Source organism: Suricata suricatta, chromosome 8, assembly GCF_006229205.1.
Source record: "Suricata suricatta isolate VVHF042 chromosome 8, meerkat_22Aug2017_6uvM2_HiC, whole genome shotgun sequence".
Lineage (NCBI taxonomy): Eukaryota > Metazoa > Chordata > Mammalia > Carnivora > Herpestidae > Suricata > Suricata suricatta.
This window is the reverse complement of record NC_043707.1, coordinates 124,506,169-124,510,902: the sequence shown is the minus strand read 5'-3', so window position 1 is coordinate 124,510,902 and position 4,734 is coordinate 124,506,169. Positions and strand designations below refer to the sequence as shown.

At 49.3% G+C, this 4,734-nt stretch overlaps 1 protein-coding gene across 1 annotated transcript in view; it reads left to right on the top strand.

The window, feature by feature from the left end:
* The first annotated feature begins 4,360 nt into the window (after positions 1-4,360).
* Positions 4,361-4,734, top strand: part of PNRC2 (proline rich nuclear receptor coactivator 2) — a 3,851-nt gene continuing 3,477 nt past the window's right edge. Inside the window, exon 1 of the mRNA XM_029949288.1 lies at positions 4,361-4,548. The gene's annotated coding sequence lies outside the window, so the exon portion shown is untranslated. The remainder of the gene's footprint in view (positions 4,549-4,734) is intronic.

Genomic DNA, 4,734 nt, shown 5'->3' with positions numbered 1-4,734 from the left:
GTCTGAGCCTGTTGGGGTTGTTCTCAAGGTTGTTGCCCATCTTTCTGTTCATATAGCTTCTGGCCTGACGGACTGGGAGCTCAGACCTCACAGCAGGCCACGTAACGGGAAGTTTGAACCAACAGACTAGCAAGGAAACTGATGGTTGGCCCTGGGAGTCCACCTGTGTGAACACTTTAAAAAGCTGATCTAAATAACACTGGGTGTTCATTTTTTTGTGGTTGTTTGGTATAATCCCCACCTTTGAGGATCACAAAGGACAAAGGAGGTCCCCTTCACACATAAGAACCACCTCCCTCCCATCAGCGGACCTGCTCTTAGAAATACACAGCGGTTCTCAGCCAGAACGAGACACTGGAATCAGCTGTGTCAGGAAAGCAACACCTTAGCATCTTAGCTCCACCCTCTCAGGGTCTCTGGCCTGAGAATTAAATTGACAGAAGGCATTAACAGGAGAAAACCACACAGATTTATTTCATATACGTTTTAAGTGATAAGGAAATAAAGACCCAAAGAAGTGGCAAAGCCTAATGCCTTTATGTTAGGTTGAACAAGAGAATACAATTGTGGAAGAGTACCTAAAATACATGGGGAGGGTAAGGGAAGGTAAGTTATTTTGACAAGGTCTGTTGGTAGAGAACTCTCCGGGCCTCCACTCCCATCTCTGGTGATGAGAATGTTTCTTTCCTCCTGGTGTTGGAAGACATCTTTCACACGGGAATTTTCTTTTTTGTTTCCAGGAAGACCAAGGAAAGAGAGGTCAGAGTGGCCTTCTTGCACCTGCTGTTTTTCAAGTGCCTTTACTTTGAAATAATCCTTATGCCACGGTGACAAATCTGGGAGTGGCACACTCTGCCACCCTGCAGCTCCGCTGGAACACCCATGAAGCGATCCTCGAAGATTCAGATTCTGGGGTGCGAGTCCATGCATCAGAGTCCTTTAGAGGTCCTGGAGGTTGAGATCCCCCTGGGTCAGAGTCACAGGAAGTGTGGGAGTTTAGCATTGACTTCCTGTGCCCCATTTAGTAATTAGGCTGAAATGGCCGCAATGACTGAGAACTGATTTGCAACAGCTTGGGAATGCGTGAGCAGCCGGGGAACGCGCAGCAGATGCTTCCCCAGGAAACACGTTCACGGTGTGGGGAGGGGTGTGTGTTTTGATACCAGTTGGGCAACAAGATCAGGGCCCCGAGGCACATCGAGCCATCAGACAGGTGTTCCACTTTGCTTTTTTGGCAAGTTCCAAGAACTCGCTTCTCCTAACTGAAAGCAGCCATCGACTGACGGACCAGCAAGCATTCAAAGTTGTACTCTCTGTTCAATGGTGAGCCTGAGGAAGACAAATGACCAAACTAGCTTGTTTTGAGACAGACACACTGGGAGGCACGTGATCCAACCTGAAAGCCCTCGGGTCCAATTAGAGACTTGTTTGAAAGGTGTGGCAAACCTGGGTGATGGCCTCACTGTCCTGGTACTCACGGGGCCTAAAACACAGTATCAGCTTGCAACTTGCCGATCCTGAAATGCCAGACTTTCCAACACGCCTTTTTGCTCCTCTTTGATTTACAGCTTAGGTAGGTAAATTTTATGTAACAGAGTTTGTTGATTTTGGCTCCCACCGAGACGTAATTCAAAATTCATCCTCCCGGGAAAGGATTCCTTCTAGTGTGCGGGGCCCCGGGGATGGTGTCTGTAACCTGCGCTCCGTGGCAATGTTAGCAGGTTGATTTTTGGGTTTACAAGCGGCACTGTCTGTCCTGGAGTCTAAGGGGAAGAACCGAGGAAATGAATCTCCCCAGACACGCAGCTTTCCTCTGATAAACTGTCCAGGATAGAGCCTTTGAGTTCCTTTTACCCTTGGGATAGAGCCTATTTCCCTTTTGTATCCCCATATTTATTAAACACCCACATATTTATGATGCGTTTGGCTCCCAGGATCGGTGACTGATCTACATCCTTGAGCGCTGGTTCTCTGTATCACCAATGTCCTATTTGTGAACTGAGAATCACTAATTGGATCGTGTGTCGGTGGCACTGTAACGACTGGCAGGGGAAAGGCAGAGGCTGCGGCGGATGTCCTGAATAGCTCCTGCTCTCTAGTTCTGAGCTGTAATCGGCGCTTGGTAAATATTAATGAAGGATGAGGCTGGAGCTATATTGAGAGGCTGCTGGGGTCTTGGACATAGCAAAGGCTCTAACAGTGTCCCCTTAGGGCAGCCTGTCTCTGACCTGGCGGATATGGAGGCTTCATACTGCCCCAGCAAGCCTGCAGCCCGGTCAACAGCTACTCAGTGTCTGCTCTGGGCAAAGGACCTTTCAGGTACCGGGGAAGACAGAGGTGGCTCAGACACAAATGCAGCAGGGAACGCAGAGCCTGGGCTCCTGAGTCTTAGCGTGTGGCTTTCAGCTTTAACCTGCCTGGGCTTCACATTCTTCATCTGCACGGTAGAGATCTAAATAGCACCTACCCCCTAATTTGTGCAAATAAGCAAAAGCAATGTTGCACAGGGAAGGGGGAGGCAGAGAAAGTACCCAATACACTGTGTGTGTTTATAAGAATCCAATATACTAGGGGTGCCTGGGTGGCTCAGTCCATTAAGCGGGGGACTTCAGGTCTGGTCATGATCTCACAGGGGTTCGAGCTGCGTCAGGCTCTGTGCTCACAGCTCGGAGCCTCGAGCCTGGAGCCTGTTTCAGATTCTGTGTCTCCTCTCTGCACCTGCACCTCCTCCCCACCCTCGAAAACTAAATACTAAAAAAAAAATTTTTTTTTTAAAGAATCCAATATACTACACACATAAGAATCAGACGACAGGGCGATTGAATTCTGTTATACAATTTGGAGCCAAAGAAGTGGTTTTTTGTGGTTTTTTTTCATTTTTGACACACACACACACACACACAGTATAAGCAGGAGAGGGTCAGAGAGAGAGACACACAGAATCAGAAGCAGGCTCCCGGCTCTGAGCTAGCTGTCAGCACACAGCCTGACACTGGGCTCAAACCCACGAACCCACGAACCTGGTCAAGATCATGACCTGAGCCGAAGTCAGATGCTTAACTGACTGAGCCACCCAGGCACCCCCTGTTTTGTTTTTTAAAGTAACACATTAAGATCCCGTGGAGAGCAGAGAGAGGAGCGCGGTGGTGGGAATGTGTTAGGGATGAATTTGAAAGATATTTGGATGATAGGAATAAAAAAGAATTAGAAGGTGCTCAGACTGAAACCAAACTGTTCACAAACCATTATATTAAAAAGAAAGTTCAGGGGCACCTGGGTGGCTCAGTCGGTTGAGCATCTGGCTTGGGCTCAGGTCATGATCTCACAGTTCCTGGGTTTGAGCCCCGCGTCGGGCTCTGTGCGGACAGCTAGCTCAGAGCCCGGAGCCTGCTTCCGATTCTGCTTCCGATTCTGTGTCTCCCTCTCTCTGACCCTCCCCTGCTCCCGCTGTTTCTGTCTCTCAAAAATAAAAAACATTAAAAAAAAAAAGAATCTGTTTAAAAATAAATAAAAAGAAAGTTCATTGTAAGGGTCTTTTTCGAAGTTAAAATCGTGAACTCATTAAATACAGCCTGGCAATTATCTGGCATCTTGAGTTTTTAGGGCGCAGATTACACTTTGAGCAAGATAGCAGGTGCGTAATACATACATCTTATTTGACTCTAATATGATTAGCACTAGAAAACCCCAGGCTCAAAAATAACTCTTCTGTACATTTCACCCAATTAATTTGATTAACAAACTCCTCTTTTAAAATGCAGTAGCTTAAGTAAGTTTTTCTTAAGAAACCTTAAGGTCCGTGACTAGAAAAACATCGGTGTGGGGGGATGATGGTAGCGAAAACCTGAAGATTAAAAACGAATTACGTGGGACTTAGAAAAAAAAATGTACATAAATCCCGCAATGAACATGTTCGTATGTTCAGAGAATACGGCGTTCTCTTTTAAGACGCTCATTATCCATTTACCCCAAAGAAGTTGTCCTTTCCTTCTTCCCAGCACATCGCTGGCATCATCAACTGAACTAGATCTTTTCTCCCCGTTCACATTTAAAACTGCGCAGAAGGGGAATAAGGGAGCCCCCGGTCTCTCCACAAAGTTTCCTTGTGCACTTACAATGTTCAAGAGGCTGTGTTCAGAAAACTAAAAGCCGGTGCGGGTGGGGTGGTGGTGGGTGGGCTTCAGATACAGGCACCCGCCGTTATGACACGGTACGATGAAGGGCTCTAACTGAAGTTTAAGGACCAGCTGGGCCACAGAGGAGGAAGTGATGGACTTGATCCGCGCATGTGTCGGAAACGCCTTCACCAGGGGAGGCCACTTCGGGAAGTTTCGAGGCTAGGGCGGGGGTGGGGGACACAAGAGAGAACCGCAGGGGAACTGCGAGCTTTGGGAGCTACAAAGAAGGTCCCGAGCTGTAGGAGAGGGGCGTCAGGAGCAAAGTGGGAAGGGACCAGGCCCCGGGAGGCAACTTTGTGGAGTGTCTTCCATCTGTAAAAACTGGTTATGCGGGCACAGCGAACCCACCTCGGGAACCGACGCCGCCTCGGTAATCCGCACCCCGCGCCGGTGGGTGGAAGGCTGGAATACCGGGGGGCGGCCGGGGGGGGGGTCTCAAGGCGGCGGGGCACGCGCGCCCGTAGCCCAGGCTGAAGCTGCGGCCCAGAGGGCGGCGGACGCCGAGCGCGCGCGCAGGAAGGGGTGAGGCCGGCGGCAGCGGAGCGGGCGCCTCCGC